Raw genomic sequence first — 21,463 nt, forward strand, 5'->3', positions numbered from 1 at the left:
ATCCGTACTACAGGTACAATTCATTATCGCACGAGTTTATTTTCACTTGAGGTTCACTTTAGATAATTGTTTTGTATTTGGATTGAATGTGTAGCAAAGTCAGCCTGAAGACTTGATAGGCCATTAGTCAGCATAGAGGGGTGGCTTCCCTTGACAGAGCAATTACTCTCTGCCCCTCTTACTCCAACACATCCATACGACTGTTAGGTAGAGAGGGTGTCATGCTAACTGGGCATAAACAGGCAGCTTTCAGTTGCTGAGAATCTATGAATCGGTGTAGCAGTTCTTTTTCCCTTTCAGTCTTTGTTCTTTGTTTTCACAAAGCTCTTTAAAGGGGTACTTACGCCTAGATGAAAAATTCAGTTTTACTCACCTGGGGCTTCTACCAGCCCACTGCAGCCGTCCCGTGCCCTCGTAGTCACTCACGGACCCTCAGGTCCCACGCCCCAGCTAGTTTCACGTTCCCGTCCTTCATCTGCACAGGACGCTATTGCGGATGGGAACACGAAGAAGGAGACGCGTGTCCAGGCCTGCACTGGCACAGTGAGCCTGTTGGCCAAAAAAGGAAACTAGCTAGCGGCGGGGGACAGGAGGATCCGCGAGTGACTGTGAGGGCACAGGACTGCTGCATGGGGCTGGTAGAAGCCCCAAGCGAGTAAACCTGATTTTTTCATCTAGGCTTAAGTAACCCTTAAAGCATAATTCACAAAATAATTTTCTGTTAAACGCACATTAAAAAATGCCCCTAATCTGGGGGCCTACAACATTTAAAGTGGTCTGAAACGCTGACAAAAAATTAAATAAAAATATGTTTTCCTACTTTTATTACCCATACAGTTATCATATTTGCTTTTGTGCACAAGTAATATTGTCCATTTACAAATTGCAAGTTCCCAAAGTACAGTTTATCTGGTCTGGAAGCTGCCATTGCATTTTATTCAAGCTGCTTTTTATTAAAATTTTCTAGTGAGCTGTTCTGAACTGTGCGCATGCTTGAAGCACAGAGACAGCTTGTTTTCAGTAGTTATACACAATGAAACAACTGTGGAATGTAAACAAAAGATAATGTTATCTCCTCTCTGGATGTGGATCTTAAGCTGAAGGAGCTTTCCAGTGCAGAGCAAAGTGGTGTATTTAACTGTTTGAATGCTGTTCTACTACACATTTTTCTTGTGATAGTAGGTTTAAAGCTGTAAGGAATCTTTTAAAGCAAAGAAGAAATGCTGAGTTCCAGACCACTATAAGAACACCTAAGGTAAGAGGGATGCGGTGTCTGCCATATTTATTTTCTGTAAAATAATACCAGTTGCCTGGCAGCCCTGCTAATCTCTTTGGCTTCAGTAATGTCTGAATCACACACCTGAAACGAGCATGCAGCTAATCTAGTCAGACTTCAGTCAGAAACATCTGATCTGCATGCTTGTTCAGGGTCTATGGCTAAAAGTATTAGAAGCAGAAGGTCAGCTGGATAGCCAGGGAACTTGTATTGTTTAAAAGGAAATAAATATTGAAGTTTTCCACATTACTGCCACAAACATGAATCAATTGTATTGAAATTCCACGTGCAAGACCAATACAAAGTGGTGTACATGTGAGAAGTGGAACGAAAATCATACATGATTCCAAACATTTTTTACAAATAAATAACTGCAAAGTGGCGTGTGCGTAATTATTCAGCCCCCTTTGGTCTGAGTGCAGTCAGTTGCCCATAGACATTGCCTGATGAGTGCTAATGACTAAATAGAGTGCACCTGTGTGTAATCTAATGTCAGTACAAATACAGCTGCTCCAAGACAAGGCCATCCACCTAAACTCACAGGCCAAACAAGGAGAGCGCTGATCAGAAATGCAGTCAAGAGGCCCATGGTGACTCTGGACGAGCTGCAGAGATCTACAGCTCAGGTGGGGGAATCTGTCCATAGGATAACTATTAGTCATGCACTGTACAAAGTTGGCCTTTATGGAAGAGTGGCAAGAAGAAAGCCATTGTTAACAGAAAAGCATAAGTGTAACGATCGGTGTAACACAGAGAAGGTCTGATTACCGGTGATCTGCAGTATCACCGAGAATACAGATATGTACCCGATTATTGATGATCTGCAGTATCACCGATAATCAGATATATCTCTAACCTCTGGACACCTGAGTAATATGAGTGTTTGGTGCAACAGTAATACTTTGAGGAGAGCACCCTATAGAGGGTGCTAGGCAGTACGAGATACTGCTCAGAGACAGGTTCCTTCCAAAGGCCTGAAGCTCCCCAAGGGGCGGAGTCAGGCTGAGAGTGGGAAGGACCAGAGTGTGAGTGACACCAGTGGAGGGATGACACAAACAGACTGTGAACTATCTCTAGCTGGGGAGATAGTTCTCGAGGTCGGGCAGGCCAGGTCGTCAACACACAGACAGATAAAGTACAGAGACAGGAGACAGATGCGGAATCCTAAGACTAGCAGAGTTTGGCAACAGAGTATCAGAAATGGCGAAGTACCCTAATCAGAGATCAGAAGAGTAGTCAGAAAAGCAGAAGGTCATAACAAATAGTCAACAATGCCTAGACTTGGGTGTGAGCTCCAAGATCCTCAACACCCCGGAACTGGTCTAGATGATACACAGATGTTAACAGGATTCCTAGACTAAGGTGTGAGCTCCTTGGTCATCAACACCTTGGAAACTAGTCTAGAGAATAACTCAGATAATAACACAGATAATAACAGGATTCCTAGACTAAGGTGTGAGCTCCTTGATCATCAACACCTTGGAAACTGTCTAAATAATAACACAGATACTGACAGAAGGTCTGAGTGCTACCACGTAGTGATCGCAACGCCAGACACCAGAGAAATATCCAGCACCCAGTATATATACCTCAGCGCTCTCCAGCGCCACCCCTAAGTGCTGGACCAATGAAAACTGCTGGAATTGTCAGCTGACCGGCTGAACCTGTGTGGACTATCAGTCCCAGCCACACCAGACATGCGTTGTAATGTTTCTGCTGTGTTGGATGCGGAACCCGCCACCCCACTGTCCAAGCATGCGGCGGTTCCTCCGCGTTCAGCAGTACTGTCAGAAATATGCTTGAGCGTGCAAACATCCGTGTCTGACGCGGAATCCGCCGCCTTGTTCATAAGGCATGCGGCGGTTTCATCACGCTCCGTCATGCCAGTGGATGCAGACCCACGCGCGCAACCTGCCGCGTTGGGACGCAGAATCAGCCGCCTTGCTCTGAGTACCCGCGGCGGCTTTTCCGCGTTTTCTCACAGTACCACCCCCCCCCCTGAGGAGTAGACTCCGGACAGCTCCTACTCTACTTCCCAGGATGTAGGGCGTGGAACTCTTTCTTTAAATTATCCGCGTGCATGCGACACTCAGGTACCCATGTTCTCTCCTCAATACCATAAACTTTCCAGTGAACTAGATACTGTACTGAGTTCTGTACAACACGTGAGTCTAAAATCTTTTCTACTTCGTACTCAGGTTGGTCATCTACCATCACAGGAGGAGGAGGAGTGAGACCTACATGAACTGCTGGCTTAAGCAGGGACACATGAAAGGATCTTACACCACGCATGCTGGCAGGAAGATCAATGGCATAAGTAACATTGTTGATCTTCCTGGTCACTGGAAAAGGGCCCACAAATCTGGGTCCCAACTTGGGCGAGGGCTGTTTCAGGGTCAAGTGACGCGTGGACACCCAGACCAAGTCTCCTGGTCGGAACTTCCACTCTACGGAGCGTCTCTTGTCAGCTTGACCTTTCTGACTTCGAAAAGCCTTCTCCAAATTATCTTTCACGTTCCTCCAAATGTTCTTAAATGACTTCTGCCAAGCCTCCAAAGCTGGAAACGGAGTGCAAGCTACTGGCAGTGGGGAGAACTTGGGCAACTTTCCAGTTACCACCTGAAATGGTGAAAATCCAGAGGACGAGCTTTTTAGATTATTGTGCGCAAATTCTGCAAACGGCAAGAATTTGGCCCAATCATTTTGCACATTCGCAACATAACACCTCAAAAACTGTTCCAAAGACTGATTCACTCTCTCAGTCTGACCATTGGTCTGTGGGTGGTAGCCCGATGAAAATGACAGTTCCATGCCCATTTGATGACAAAATGCCCTCCAAAATCTAGAAACAAATTGGACTCCCCGATCCGACACTATGTTTTCCGGAATGCCATGTAGTCAGAAAACGTGGATGATAAAAAGATCGGCCAACTCCTGGGCCGAGGGGAGTCCTTTCAAGGGCACAAAATGGGCCATTTTGCTGAAACGGTCGACTACCACCCAAATGACCGACATGCCTTCAGACCTCGGAAGTTCACCCACAAAATCCATGGACAAATGGGTCCACGGCTCATTCGGGGTGGGCAAAGGCTGCAACGTTCCCACAGGTGCCAGACGGGAGGGTTTGCTTTTAGCACAAACTGCACACTCTCTAACATACTCCTTGCAATCCGTTGCCAGAGAAGGCCACCAAGCACATCTGGCAACCAGGTCCTGTGTTCTGGAGGCCCCCGGATGTCCCGCATTCTTGTGCGAGTGGAACATCTGTAAGATCTGGAGATGAAATGGCAGTGGTACAAACATAACCCCTTCAGGCTTTCCCTCAGGGACATCCTGCTGGAAGGGACTTAAAGTCTCTGTCCAGTCTTTCCAAGTCTCTGTGGCTGCCAACACAACTTTCTGTGGGATAATAGTCTCTGGGTCTGAGGGCTGTGCTGTCTCCGGTTCAAAACATCTGGACAGGGCATCCGCTTTAAAGTTTTTACTACCCGGAGTGTACGTAATAATAAATCTAAATCTCGAGAAAAACAGTGACCACCGAGCCTGACGGGGCTTAATCTTTTAGCCCCCTCAATGTATTCCAAATTTTTGTGATCAGTGTAAACTGTAATCATATGTTCTGCTGCTTCTAACCAATGACGCCATTCTTCAAAGGCCAATTTAATGGCCAGGAGCTCCCTGTTGCCTATATCGTAGTTTTTCTCTGCTGGTGAAAACCTACGAGAGAAATAGGCACACGGGTGTAATCTTCCCTGCAACCTGGAGCGCTGAGACAGCACAGCCCCTACCCCGACCTCCGAGGCGTCCACCTCCACAATAAAGGGATAGGAGGTGTCAACATGTCTCAGGATGGGTGCAGAGCAAAATAATTCTTTCAAAGTGGAGAAAGCAGCCAGGGCTTCTGGGGATCAGTGGTTGGTATCTGCCCCTTTCTTTGTGAGACTGGTGAGGGGTGCTATGACTGTGGAGTACCCCTTTATGAACCTTCTATAGTAATTGGCGAATCCTAAAAATCTCTGGAGAGATTTTAGTCCCACTGGCTGAGGCCATTCCAGGACAGCAGAGACCTTGGCAGGATCCATAGAAAGGCCCGAGGTGGAAATTATGTACCCCAGAAAAGTGACGGACGTTGCCTCAAAAATGCATTTCTCCAATTTAGTGGCAAATGAAGAGAAAGATCCGCACCACCTTCAGAAAAGCTTAGTCTGTTTTATTGGAAAAAAACATACAAATTTAAAAAGAACTTTAAGGCAGGACAGTCCACTGTTTCGGGCTCCTGCCCATCTTCATGCTGCCTAGTTCTGAAGTAACATACAAAAACACCAACATATATACAGAGAAACAACCAATCACTGAGTATATACTAATTAGAGGACCTGATGGGAAACAGCCTATTTACATATCTAGTCACACCTCCAACTCCCCCATTGGTGGATCTGAGCAAGATCCAAACATTCAAAAAATAACTGTCAATAATGGCTGAATAAAAAAATATCAAAATCAGGCATGCCTCTAAGATGTATTGGCAAGATATCAGCCAAAACGCCATGGTGGAATATGCTGAATCGCAGAAAAAAGAAAAAATCCAAAAAGTAACATTTTATTAAAGAAAACAAAACATCAAAATCCGCATGGAAATGACACAAACGCATCAATACGACGCGACGCCATACCCGCATACGCGTATAGATGACGTAATAATGCATATCCTCTATCTAGACTACTGACGATCAAAAATACGCATCTATGCCGGACGTATATACACATGAGACAAGCGCTCAAAAAATGACGCATAAACGTATAAAAAATTACGCATCAATAAAACAATCGCCTAGAAAGTGCCACATGAACGCGTCCTAACTATACGCAATCTTTGCGACTAAAAATACGCGTAAAATTAACCAAACACCAAAAAATGCCGAAAAAATGCCGAAAAATGCCAAAAAAATGCCGAAAAAATGTCAAAAAAAGCCGAAAAAAGTCAAATAAATGCCAAAAAAATGCCAAGAAAATGCTGAAAAAATGCCAAAAAATGCCAAAAACATAAAAATGCCATATATGAAAAAATCATGGCATATATGAAAAAAATCAATTCAGCACTTTCCACCAATGGTATATCAGATGATTGGTAGTATAATAAAAAAATATCCAATAAAAGAAAGCTAATAAGGCCTATAAATATCTATGAGTTTATCAGTATCACCAATCTAGTCTCAAATCATACTCTTTATTTAACCCACTATTCACAGTGTCAAGTTCTCTGATCCATTTAGATTCTAACTTCAATAATCTAGACAATCTATCACCCCCTTTATTATCCTGTTTAACCCCATCGATGACACAAACCCTAAGCTGACTAACATTGTGTCCAAAGGTAGTAAAATGCTCTGAAACGGCCTGATCCATATTCTTTTTTGCGAATGGTAGATTTGTGCGAGGCCAAACGATCTTTCAATCTCTGTGTCGTTTGGCCAACATAGCACTTACCACATGGGCATTTAAGCATATAAACCACCCAACGAGAATCACAAGTGTACCTATCTCGTATGGCATATCGTTTACCACTCATAGGGTGAAAAAAGGTATCACCCTTAATGAGGCTATTACAAATATGACATTGTAAACAGGGAAAAATGCCACATTGCTTTGGTTGTTTATTAATACTGATATCAGAATGAACCAATTTACTCCTAAGGGAGGGTGCTCTTTTGTAACAGAACATAGGGGGGCGATTGAATTCCTTAATATAAGGTAATGAATCCCTAAGAATATTCCAATGTCGTTTAATACAACGTTCCACTTGACTACTGACTACACTATAAGTGGAAACAAATGCAACCCTATCTTGTTTGTCTTGTCTACCAGAGCCTCTCCTTCTCCTACCCCCACCTGGTCTATTATCAAGTTGGTTAAGAAGTAATTTGGTAGGGTATCCCCTTTGCTTAAAGCGTACCACCATTTCGGACAACCTCAAGTCTTGTTTGCCCTCCTGGCTGACAATTCTGTCAACCCGTTGGAACTGTCCACCAGGGATATTATGGATCATGTGCTGCCAACATCTGGCATATTTCTGAAAAAAAAGAATTGGTATAGACAAAGGCTTCTTCATAAAGACCCATAAAAAGGTTAGCATAGACAGGGGCCACACTTGACCCCATCGCTGTTCCCCTGCATTGAAGATAAAAAGACCCATCAAAAAGAAAATAATTTTCTCTCAAAATAATATTCAAGAGCGCCAGCAGGAAAGCCCTTTGAGAGTCGTCAAAATCAGACGATGTGAACAAATAATGCTCGACAGCCTCCACACACCCACAATTCTTTTTTTCAGAAATATGCCAGATGTTGGCTTCGTTACATAGACGATGTTTTTTGTCTGTGGGCGGGGCCACACTCGGCCCTAGTTGATTTTGTCAGTTCCCTGCATTTGAAGTGTCCCTTCATTAAATTGACCATCAATTATCATCAGTTGATGATTTCTTATTTAGACACCATGGTTATCAAGGAAGATGGACACTTGGTGACCGATCTTTTTCGTAAAGAGACCGACAGGAATGCTATTTTACATTTCAGGAGTTTTCACCCGCAGCACATGATCCATAATATCCCTGGTGGACAGTTCCAACGGGTTGACAGAATTGTCAGCCAGGAGGGCAAACAAGACTTGAGGTTGTCCGAAATGGTGGTACGCTTTAAGCAAAGGGGATACCCTACCAAATTACTTCTTAACCAACTTGATAATAGACCAGGTGGGGGTAGGAGAAGGAGAGGCTCTGGTAGACAAGACAAACAAGATAGGGTTGCATTTGTTTCCACTTATAGTGTAGTCAGTGGTCAAGTGGAACGTTGTATTAAACGACATTGGAATATTCTTAGGGATTCATTACCTTATATTAAGGAATTTAATCGCCCCCCTATGTTCTGTTACAAAAGAGCACCCTCCCTTAGGAGTAAATTGGTTCATTCTGATATCAGTATTAATAAACAACCAAAGCAATGTGGCATTTTTCCCTGTTTACAATGTCATATTTGTAATAGCCTCATTAAGGGTGATACCTTTTTTCACCCTATGAGTGGTAAACGATATGCCATACGAGATAGGTACACTTGTGATTCTCGTTGGGTGGTTTATATGCTTAAATGCCCATGTGGTAAGTGCTATGTTGGCCAAACGACACAGAGATTGAAAGATCGTTTGGCCTCGCACAAATCTACCATTCGCAAAAAGAATATGGATCAGGCCGTTTCAGAGCATTTTACTACCTTTGGACACAATGTTAGTCAGCTTAGGGTTTGTGTCATCGATGGGGTTAAACAGGATAATAAAGGGGGTGATAGATTGTCTAGATTATTGAAGTTAGAATCTAAATGGATCAGAGAACTTGACACTGTGAATAGTGGGTTAAATAAAGAGTATGATTTGAGACTAGATTGGTGATACTGATAAACTCATAGATATTTATAGGCCTTATTAGCTTTCTTTTATTGGATATTTTTTATTATACTACCAATCATCTGATATACCATTGGTGGAAAGTGCTGAATTGATTTTTTTCATATATGCCATGATTTTTTCATATATGGCATTTTTATGTTTTTGGCATTTTTTGGCATTTTTTCAGCATTTTCTTGGCATTTTTTTGGCATTTATTTGACATTTTTTCGGCTTTTTTTGACATTTTTTCAGCATTTTTTTGGCATTTTTCGGCATTTTTTCGGCATTTTTTGGTGTTTGGTTAATTTTACGCGTATTTTTAGTCGCAAAGATTGCGTATAGTTAGGACGCGTTCATGTGGCACTTTCTAGGCGATTGTTTTATTGATGCGTAATTTTTTATACGTTTATGCGTCATTTTTTGAGCGCTTGTCTCATGTGTATATACGTCCGGCATAGATGCGTATTTTTGATCGTCAGTAGTCTAGATAGAGGATATGCATTATTACGTCATCTATACGCGTATGCGGGTATGGCGTCGCGTCGTATTGATGCGTTTGTGTCATTTCCATGCGGATTTTGATGTTTTGTTTTCTTTAATAAAATGTTACTTTTTGGATTTTTTCTTTTTTCTGCGATTCAGCATATTCCACCATGGCGTTTTAGCTGATATCTTGCCAATACATCTTAGAGGCATGCCTGATTTTGATATTTTTTTATTCAGCCATTATTGACAGTTATTTTTTGAATGTTTGGATCTTGCTCAGATCCACCAATGGGGGAGTTGGAGGTGTGACTAGATATGTAAATAGGCTGTTTCCCATCAGGTCCTCTAATTAGTATATACTCAGTGATTGGTTGTTTCTCTGTATATATGTTGGTGTTTTTGTATGTTACTTCAGAACTAGGCAGCATGAAGATGGGCAGGAGCCCGAAACAGTGGACTGTCCTGCCTTAAAGTTCTTTTTAAATTTGTATGTTTTTTTCCAATAAAACAGACTAAGCTTTTCTGAAGGTGGTGCGGATCTTTCTCTTCATTTGCCACGGTTTGAGTCCCATGGTGTCCGGGACTATTAGATCTGCACACCTGACCATCTGAAATTGATGGAAGCCAAGCAAGTGCGACTCCACACTCAAATACTGTTGATTTTCTCCAATTTAGTGTAAAGCATGTTCTGTCTTAGCTTGCTCAGAACAAATTTGACGTGAGCCCTGTGTTGGGTGAGGTTGTCTGAGAAAATAAGGACAAATTTACCTAACACTTCTCTGAATACTTCATTAATAAGTTTCTGAAAAACGGCCGGGGCGTTACACAACCCGAAGGGCATCACCAGGTACTCGTAATGCCCATCGGGTGTGTTAAAGGCCGTTTTCCACTCATCGCCCTTTCTGATCCGCACCAGGTTGTATGCCCCTCGCAAATCCAATTTCGAAAAAATCTTAGCGTAAGTGACCTGAGTGAATAAATCGTCTATCAAAGGCAATGGATAGCGATTTTTTACTGTGATCTTATTCAGACCTCGGTAATCAATGCATGGCCGAAGGCCTCCGTCTTTTTTCTTTACAAAAAAGAAGCCTGCTCCAGCAGGTGACCGAGAAGGGTGGATGAATCCTTTAGCTAAGTTTTCACGGATATACTCCTGCATGGCCACTTTTTCTGGCCCAGATAAATTGTAGAGATGACCTCTAGGGGGCATACAACCAGATCGGAGATCGATGGGACAATCGAAAGGGCGATGTGTAGGTAATTTATCGGCAGCCTTGGGACAGAACACATCTGAAAACTCGGAATACTGTTCCGGAACTCCCTCTACATGAATCCTGGTCTGACCCAAGGTCACCTTCACTAAACAATGATGGAAACAATGGGCTGACCAGCTTGTTAGCTGACCAGTGGCCCAATTTATCTGAGGAGAGTGAAGGTGTAACCACGGCATGCCAAGGATGACTGTGGAGGTTGTCATGTGTAACACAAAAAACTGCAATTTCTCTCTGTGCAGCACCCCTATAGTGACCTCCACCTCTGGTGTTTGAGACAGAGGATGGTTACGTTGCAGGGGGGAATCATCCACTGCCGTAACCTGGATGGGTGGATTTACCGGGGTGAGCGGAATACCCAATTTTTTAGCAAATTCGTAGTCCATAAAATTAGCCGCTGAGCCCGAATCAATGAAGGCCTCAGAGACTTCAGATTTCTCTTCCCATGTAATCGTACAAGGAAGAAGTAACCGTTTATCCTCTAGGGGTAAGAGTCGTACGCCTAGGGTATTACCCCCAACTACTCCTAGGCAGTAGCGTTTCCCGACTTTTTAGGCCAATTCCGCACTCTATGACCCCCTCTGCACAATAAAGACACAACTGCTCAGAAATCCTGCGTCTCCGCTCCACTTGAGACAATCTGGACCGACCAATCTGCATTGGCTCGGGTGGAGGTGCAACGGAAGGAGGTGGGGTCACGGGAGGCGTAGCGTAGGACACCATCTTAACATTGTTTCTACCCCGGGTCTGCCTTTGATAACGTAACCTGCGATCAATCCTAATGGCCGATGAAATGGCCTTATCGACAGTTCTAGGTTCAGGCTGACTTAACATTAGATCAGAAACCTCATCTGATAACCCGGATAAGAAACAGTCTAAAAGGGCATAGGTGTCCCACCTGGCTGAAACTGACCACCTCCTAAATTCTGCAGCATACTCCTCGACCGGACTCTTGCCTTGACGCAGCAATTTGAGCTTCCGCTCAGAAGTCGTGGCAATGTCTGGATCGTCGTAAATTATTGCCATAGCTTTAAAAAATTCATCTACCGAGGTTAAGGCTAAATCTCCGGCGGGTAGACTGTACGCCCAGGTCTGAGAATCGCCTGATAATAGAGTCTTTATGAACGTGACCCTTTGGGCCATAGTTCCTGAGGATCTAGGTCTCAACTCAAAGTATGACAACACTCTACTCCTAAAATTTCGGAAGTCAGATCTGTGACCAGAAAATTTTTCAGGTACAGGCATACGTATGTCAGTACTTGGGGGGGATCGCACTTCATCCACAGCCGTCTGGAGAGTACGTACGGAGTCAGACAGTGCGTCTATTAAAGTCTGGTGGCCACCCAGCACTTGGTTGATGTTATCCACCGAAGTGGTAAGTGTGCCCAGACGGCTGTGTGCGTCCATTTGTTTTTTGGTCTGGTGTTCTGTAACGATCGGTGTAACACAGAGAGGGTCTGATTACCGGTGATCTGCAGTATCACCGAGAATACAGATATATACCCGATTATTGATGATCTGCAGTATCACAGATAATCAGATATATCTCTAACCTCTGGACACCTGAGTAATATGAGTGTTTGGTGCAACAGTAATACTTTGAGGAGAGGACCCTATAGAGGGTGCTAGGCAGTACGAGATACTGCTCAGAGACAGGTTCCTTCCAAAGGCCTGAAGCTCCCCAAGGGGCGGAGTCAGGCTGAGAGTGGGAAGGACCAGAGTGTGAGTGACACCAGTGGAGGGATGTCACAAACAGACTGTGAACTATCTCTAGCTGGGGAGATAGTTCTCGAGGCCGGGCAGGCCAGGTCGTCAACACACAGAAAGATAAAGTACAGAGACAGGAGGCAGATGCGGAATCCTAAGACTAGCAGAGTTTGGCAACAGAGTATCAGAAATGGCGAAGTACCTAATCAGAGATCAGAAGAGTAGTCAGAAAAGCAGAAGGTCATAACAAATAATCAACAATGGCCTCGATTCATAAAGCATTACCTCATGCGGTAATGCTGAAAACAGCAGACTTTACCGACCACTTAGCAAAATGTCAATTCATAAAGGCTGTTACCGCATGAAAAGCTGACATTACCGACGAGGGAGCTAAATTACCGACTTGGCTGCAGTTACCGACAACACATGTCAGTAAATTGTCAGCAAATGTCAATTCATAAAGCCTTCAACAAGCGGTAAGCCTGGCGGTAGTTACCGACACCTCTGGTGAGGTCTTAACAAGTTACCGACAGCTCTGACAGCTCTGATTAATGCAAAGTGCAGAGATCCGAAAGTCTGTTTGATTCATCTGTGGAGAGAGCCAGTGAGCCGTCTGTGTGAATCATTTCAGCAGGCAGGGAAAGACTGTGTGACTCATCTGTCTGAGTCATCAGTGGAAAGAGTCGGCTGTGTGAGTAATTTCTGCAGGCAGGGAAAGACTGTGTGACTCATCTGTCTGAGTCATCAGTGGGAGAGCCAGAGAGAGCCGTCTGTGTGATTCATTTCTGCAGGGCAAAGAGGGAATCGGGACACTGCTCTACTCTACCGCTCAATGGGCTGCGGTAATTTACCGACCTCCAAGGGCAGCTGGGGAAATCTTTATGAATTAGCACACAGACCGGGAAAATACCGAGTGCGGTATTTTCCCGACAAGATTTTTGTTATCGCACTGCTGTTTATGAATCGAGGCCAATGCCTAGACTTGGGTGTGAGCTCCAAGATCCTCAACACCCCGGAACTGGTCTAGATGATACACAGATGTTAACAGGATTCCTAGACTAAGGTGTGAGCTCCTTGGTCATCAACACCTTGGAAACTGTCTAAATAATAACACAGATACTGACAGAAGGTCTGAGTGCTACCACGTAGTGATCGCAACGCCAGACACCAGAGAAATGACCAGCACCCAGTATATATACCTCAGCGCTCTCCAGCACCACCCCTAAGTGCTGGACCAATGAAAACTGCTGGAATTGTCAGCTGACACCCTTCTGACTGTCATAAAGGCTCTGCCTCTCCGCACGCGCGTCCTCCTGAACCTGTGTGGACTATCAGTCCCAGCCACAGCAGACATGTGTTGTAATGTTTCTGCTGTGTTGGATGCGGAACCCGCCGCCCCGCTGTCCAAGCATGCGGCGGTTCCTCCGCGTTCAGCAGTACTGTCAGAAATATGCTTAAGCGTGCAAACATCCGCGTCTGAGGCGGAATCCGCCGCCTTGTTCATCGCGCTCCGTCATGCCAGTGGATGCAGACCCACGCGCGCAACCTGCCGAGTTGGACGCGGAATCAGCCGCCTTGCTCTGAGTACCCGCGGCGGCTTTTTCGCGTTTTCTCACAATAAGAAGTCCCGTTTGCAGTTTGCTACAAGCCATGTGGGGGACACAGCAAATATGTGGAAGAAGGTGCTCTGGTCAGATGAGACCAAAACGGAACTTTTTGGCCAAAATGCAAAGCGCTATGTGTGGCGGAAAACTAACACTGCACATCACTCTGAACACACCATCCCCACTGTCAAATATGGTGGTGGCAGCATCATGCTCTGGGGGTGCTTCTCTTCAGCAAGGACAGGGAAGCTGGTCAGAGTTGATGGGAAGATGGATGGAGCCAAATACAGGGCAATCTTGGAAGAAAACCTCTTGGAGTCTGCAAAAGACTTGAGACTGGGGCGGAGGTTCACCTTCCAGCAGGACAATGACCCTAAACATAAAGCCAGGGCAACAATGGAATGGTTTAAAACAAAACATATCCATGTGTTAGAATGGCCCAGCCAAAGTCCAGATCTAAATCCAATCGAGAATCTGTGGCAAGATCTGAAAACTGCTGTTCACAAACACTGCCCATCTATCTGACTGAGCTGGAGCTGTTTTGCAAAGAAGAATGGGCAAGGATTTCAGTCTCTAGATGTGCAAAGCTGGTAGAGACATACCCTAAAAGACTGGCAGCTGTAATTGCAGCAAAAAGGTGGTTCTACAAAGTATTGACTCGGGGGCTGAATAATTACGCACACGCCACTTTGCAGTTATTGATTTGTAAAACAATTTTGGAATGATGTATGATTTTCGTTCCACTTCTCATGTGTACACCACTTTGTATTGGTCTTTCACGTGGAATTCCAATACAATTGATTCATGTTTGTGGCAGTAATATGACAAAATGTGGAAAACTTCAATGGGGCCGAATACTTTTGCAAGCCACTGTATGTCAGACCCCATAGCCCTCTAACTTGAGATGTGCATTAAGTACAGTAACCATGTAGAAAGAATAATTGTTCAGATCTACAGAAATGAGGATAGATTTATGTATTTTCTACCCTTAGGAGGGTCGAGACTTAGGTCCCACCATTTCTGAAGGGAGCGACCACACCCAGGAGACGCTTTACACTTACCCAAGTGCGGGACGGGCATCACCCACATGTGCTGTAGGTGGGTTGCTAGCTAGCAACCTGGGTTAGTGAGTACCCTCTTTTATCACATATTTACTACTCCACAAGTGAAAACTTGCTGTATATTGGGCTCCTGTCTCTTACATTTTCCACCAAGGTCCATTTGAGCAAACCTCTTGTTCACCGTACATTTACTCAGTACCCAGTAAGATAAGACATTAACAAATTTCCTGATACCTCCATGTCGGCATACTCTGGGTTAGGCTCCGCCCCCTTAACCCCTATAGGACCCAATTAAAATTATATAAGGGACTGACCAACCCCCTACCTGTATTCTTTTTTTTTCGTCCTCAGCCGCTATGGGACCCGTTAGGTTGTGTGTAGGTAGAGCACGTATCAGGTAAGTTTAAAAAGGTTGTTCTGCCTACAGGTTGAAGATTGGGAAAAGTGAGAAGAAGAGGAAAGCTCGTTGAGCACCTTACCTGAGCAGGTTTTTCTTGCATAAGCTTCTTTTCCTGCTCTGCTCTCATGCCACAGCTACTAAATGTGCAGACTGGCTGTGAGTGGATCATGCTCTCGGCACCTGCCGGCTAAATGTCAGGAGAAACTGTGCGCCCGTTGGGCTTCTTGTTTGGTTGGATTGTGCAGCGGTGGTCGGCTGCAGGTTGTGAGCTCCATGTGTTGCATGGCGGCGAGCGGCACGGCGGGGAGGCGTGGCCGTCTCTGACGTCTAATGTTGCTTGTGCGCTTGCGCATCACGTGGAGTGGGGGCGCGTTGAGCGGCGGCCATCTTGGTTAAGGAAACGTGCCAGTACAGCGTGGATACGCTGGGGCACGCTGCCAGGGCGCCCTATTTAAGAGCGGCTCAATGCAGTGTTCAACTGGCTGTCATCCGGACAGGAGTGGACGCTGGCGGCTGCTACAGATTAGCAAGGAGGCTTGCTAGGTGGTTCTGAAGGAATTTAAAGTAAGTTCGGCATCGCATTGTGGCATTATTGTGGCATTGTTTTAAAAAAAAAAAAAAATTTATAATAAATAAATATGTCTATGTGTTGGATATTTAAGGAGTTCTATTAATAATTGAGGTATTCAATGATTGTTTCCACAGTGGATCCTGCAGGTGCCGAAAGCTCAGAGCATGATCGTCCCCCTGGGTAAGGTTAATTTAATTAAGGGACAGTAAAAAAAAAAGGAAATAGGCTTTTAAAGAGGACATAATCTTAAACAACATAAATTGTTGTTTATGTCTTCCAGCTCTAGAGAAGAAGAAGGGGAAGGCTCAAGTGCGGTGCCCATAAGGTCACGCTCACTGTCAAAACCAAAGAAACATAAGTCAAAGAAACATCACAAAGAACCAAGGCGTTCACGGTCCAGATCTCGCTCACCGAGGCGAAGAAGTGATTCATATCACGGATACCGTCACCATCATAGTTACGATGATTACCACTACAGGGAGAGATCAAGATCACCTCCTTCTAGACGCATTCCCAATAAAGGACAGTGTTGGGCGTGTCCGAATCAGGCGCTGCAAGATAAAACAGTCTATTGAGCATGTTTCGGTCAATTATCAAGAAGTAATGAGGAAAAATCAGAAGAAATAATTGACGTCATCAGGAAGGTAGTGAGGGAGGAAGTATCCGCTCATACGCCTGCAGCAGGTCTCCCTATGGAAGAAGGCAATAGTAACGCCACTGAAATCACTGGAGAAGAGGATATTCCAGGTTTATTCAGCTTCAATCTAACAGCTCCTTTCATAGCTGCCATTAAGGAAGCTCTGGAATGGACAGAGCAGGAAGAGGAACAAGAACAAAACAAAGAATACTATTCCCATTTGGTGAAGAAGTCCTCTTCTTTTCCATTGATGAAAGAGATTAGGAACGTAATTCTGGAAGAATGGAAAAAGGTAGAAAACAAGCCATCCATACAGAACAGATTCGCAAAATTATATCCGCTTAAAGAGGAGGACATTCCATTTCTTCTTAATCCACCAACAGTGGACGCGTCATTGTCAAGACTTATTAAGAATGTGACATTACCCATGGAGAATTCAGTGATGTTTATTGATGTCTTGGATAGACGTATAGATAACGATCTGAAGAAAATTTACCTTTCAGCGGGCACAGCTTGCAAACCGTCCATTGCATTGACATCTGTGGCAAAAGCCATGAAAGTATGGGTATCAAACATAGAAGAGGCCATTAAATTGGATACGGAGAAAACAGAGATCCTAACTGCTCTGGAAGATTTAAAGGTTACGGCAGATTTTGTGGCGGAAGCATCTCTAGATTTACTCAGATCATCTTCACACATAATGTTGAACGCAGTGACTGCGAAAAGGGCGTTATGGTTAAAGCCATGGAAAGCAGACCAGAGTTCAAAGCAAAACTGGATTAAGATTCCATTTGATGGCAAGACGCTTTTTGGTAGTGAAATGGATAGAGCAATATCTAGGGTAACGGGCGGAAAATCCGGTCTAATACCACAAGATAGACCACAGACAAAACCAGCATCGGGTAACAAGAGGCAGTCCTACAATAGATTTAAGGACATGAAGAGTTACAAGCCGGGAAGACAATTAAAAAAAAAATTGGAGGAGCTCACAGTCATCGCTGGCCAGAAACCTCAAGGCGGCAGCTCAGAATCCAGGTCCTTCTAAGCAGTCTTTTTGAAGGTGCGCCCACCCAGTCATTCCCAGTGGGTTCGAGACTAGGGGCCTTCAGGGAATGCTGGGTGGAGAAGATTCAAGATGCTTGGGTGATCTCCACAGTCTCAAAGGGTCACAAATGGAAGTTCAAAGAGATTCCGCAGGACAGGTTTGTTCCCACCCACTTGCCAAGGGGTGTACAGAAAAGAACGACATTAAAAGACTATGTGCAATCGTTAATGGAACAAAAGGCGATAATCTCAGTGCCTCATCAGGAAAGATTTCAGGGCATCTACTCACCAATCTTTCTAGTTCAAAAGAAGTCGGGGGCTTTCAGACCAGTCATAGACTTGAAATACCTAAACAAGTCTATCTCTCTGGCAAAGTTCAAGATGGAGTCTCTTCAGTCTATCATTCTGTCAATAGCGCCCAACGACTGGATGATTTCAATAGATTTGCAGGATGCGTATCTTCACATACCAATACATTGCAATTTTCAAAAATTCCTCAGATTTGCACTATTGGATCTACATTTCCAATTTACTTCTCTTGCGTTCGGACTATCCACGTCTCCAAGGACATTCTCCAAGGTCTTGGTGGCCGTAATTGCTGTTTTAAGAGTTCAAGGAATAAGAATACATCACTACTTGGACGACATCCTGATTTTGGCAGATACAGAGGAAAAGCTGATATGCCATCGGGATCAAGCTATGAAGTTTCTAGCAGAGCTGGGATGGTTGATAAATATACAGAAGAGCCATCTTTGTCCAACAGGACATCTAGTATACTTGGGAGCTCTCTTCAACACAAGGGAAAATACAGTATCACTCCCGATGGAGAAACTGGAAAAAATCAAGACACTATGTTCAGAGGCAATTCAGCGTCCATGGATCAGTGTGAGACAGTGTCTACAGTTGCTAGGAGTCATGTCCTCTTCCATACCAATGATAAGATGGAGTCGGTGGCACATGAGGAAACTACAGTGGGAATTCCTGAAACAGTGGGATCAGATATCAATGCTCCAGGGAATATGGTTGTCAGGAGTGACGAAGCAATCACTTCGATGGTGGATGGAGGATCACAATCTCCTTCTAGGACATTCATTAATTCCACATACCTGGACCATCCTTACGTCAGACGCCAGTCAAATCGGGTGGGGAGCCCATTGCCAAGGTCTGTGGGTGCAGGACGTATGGGTTCCTCCCCAATTGGGAGTAGTTTCCAATGTTCTAGAGTTGAGGGCAGCAGTGAAGGCGTCTCAGAGATTTTCCCACCTTTTACAGAACAAAGCGGTATGCTTCCAGTTGGACAACAAGGCAGCAGTAGCCTACATCCAAAAGCAGGGAGGAACCAGGAGTGGCACCCTGATGCAGGAACTGGGTCCTCTGATGGAGTATGCAGGGAGGAATTGGATAGCAATAAGGGCAATATACATTCCAGGAGTCCAGAATATACAAGCGGACTTGTTATCCAGACAGACCATGAAGAACAACGAGTGGCAACTGAAAAGGTCAGTGTTCATGGACCTAGTACGCCAGTGGGGTCTGCCACAGATCGACCTCTTTGCATCTCCAATGAACAATCAACTGCCCAATTTCTTTTCCAGGAACGCTTGTCCAAAGTCGATGGGAACGGACGCTTTAACTCTCCCATGGAGAGCATCTCTAGTGTATGCTTACCCGCCAGTTCCACTACTACTGAGGTTTCTAAAGAGGCTGCTAACAGAGAAAGTAGAGGCAATTGTGATTGCTCCATACTGGCCGAAAAGACCGTGGTTCCCGCTGTTGGGGCACATGTCTATGTGTCCACCTATGAGACTGCCGAGGGTTCCGGACATTGTATCCCAGAATATGTGTCTTCACAAGAACCCTCAGAGGTTAGAACTGACTGCATGGAAGTTGAGAGGGGGATCTTAAGAAGATCTGGATTCTCAGAACCAGTAGTAGAAACCTTACTAAAAGCAAGGAAAAAATCTACAAACAAAACCTACTACAGGGTGTGGAGAAAGTTTATTGACTTTGCAATACAAAGGAACATAGACTATCTGAATCCATCTATTCCTGAAGTATTGGATTTTATCCAGTCTGGAGAGGAAGTAGGATTAGCCGTAAGCACGTTGAGAGGTCAAGTATCAGCAATCTCGGCTCTGGCTGGAAGCAGATTAGCCTCAGAGAGATCTGTACAACAATATTTTCAAGCCTTATTAAAGATTAGACCTCCTATAAAGAAAATTTTGCCAAGTTGGGACTTACCGTTAGTCCTATCATATTTGTCTGGTCCACCATTTGAGCCAATGGAGCAATGCACTATTTGGAATTTAACATTGAAAACGACCTTCTTAGTTGCAATCTCTTCAGGAAAAAGGGTTTCGGAGATTCAGGCTCTGGGGTACAAGGATCCATATCTGTTGTTCTTTCCAGATAGGATAGTACTAAGGCCACTGTTACACTTTCTTCCCAAGGTGGTGTCAGAAAAACATTTAAACCAAGAATGGAATTTGCCAGCATTTCCAGAAGAAAATCACCCTTTAGATGTGGCCAGAGTTGTCCGGAAATATCTATCGGACACGGAATCCTTCAGAGCTGCGGACAATTTATTCATCTCTCCTTCAGGTCCACGTAAAGGAAAGGAGGTGACATCTAGAACGATTGCCGCATGGATCGTCAGACTTATCAAGACAGCCTATAGAGCCAGGGGAACAGAGTCTCCATCTACCTCGGCCCATTCTACCAGGAGCATATCCTCTTCATGGGCGGCATATTCAGGAGTTTCGTTATCCACGATTTGCAAAGCGGCAAATTGGACTTCGCCAAATACTTTCATTAATCACTACCGGGTGGATCCGGGTTCACTGTCTACTGTAAACTTTGGAAGAAAAGTGTTATCTGTGATTGATAAATAAGAAAATGTTTGCATTCTATCCCACCCGTCTTGTCTTTTTATTCTACTAGTTAGATCCCAGAGTATGCCGACATTGAGGTATCAGGAAACTAGGAAAATTTGTACTTACCTTCGGTAATTTTCCTTTCCTGATACAGCTCCATGTCGGCATGCGACCCACCCGTCAAGGGTCCATAGGTCTGAGTACTACACAAGAATACAGGTAGGGGGTTGGTCAGTCCCTTATATAATTTTAATTGGGTCCTCTAGGGGTTAAGGGGACGGAGCCTAACCCAGAGTATGCCGACATGGAGCTGTATCAGGAAAAGAAAATTACCGAAGGTAAGTACAAATTTTCCTAGTTTTACCTCAGGTCACCACCCTTCGCTCTACTCTCAAAATACAAATTGCATCCCAGAGGTGGCAGAGTGCATATAGGAAGAGCAGGTGAGGAGGGAAGCTGTTCACAGAGCATCATATAAGGAACCAGGGTAGTAGGAGACAGGGGCCCATATGCAATTACATTTTTCTCCTGAGTTTTCTCCTAGAAGTTAATTTTTTGACAGCAATTTATTGACAAGGTGTGAAAATCTCACCTAAGTGCAAATTCTATTGCATATGGGCCTGGGTGCCCAAAAGAAAACATGAAGAAACCATGCAAAACTGTGGTGAGGAAGACTATCAGTGGAGTGCTACTGGGGGAGCCAAGGGCTGTTTCACTCTTGAACTTAGCCCTAAGACACATTATGGGAACACTGGTAAGCTAGAACACACTGTGGGGACACAAGGTAGCTGGGACACACTACAGGAACACCGGGAAGTTGAGGCACACTATGAGAACACTAGGACACACTGAGAGACACTAGGTAGCTGGTACACTATGGTAACACTGGGAAGCTGGGACACACCATGGGGACACTAGGAAGCTGAGAGACACCATGGGGATACTAGGAAGCTGGGACACTGGGAAGCTGAGACACACTATGGCAGACACAGGAAAGCTGGGACATACCATGGGGACACTAGGAAGCTAGGAACCACTATAGTGACACTGGGAAGCTAGGATACACTATTAGGGACACTAGGAAGTTGGGGCACACTTTGA

Source organism: Hyperolius riggenbachi, chromosome 10 (genome assembly GCF_040937935.1).
Source record: "Hyperolius riggenbachi isolate aHypRig1 chromosome 10, aHypRig1.pri, whole genome shotgun sequence".
NCBI classification, from domain to species: domain Eukaryota; kingdom Metazoa; phylum Chordata; class Amphibia; order Anura; family Hyperoliidae; genus Hyperolius; species Hyperolius riggenbachi.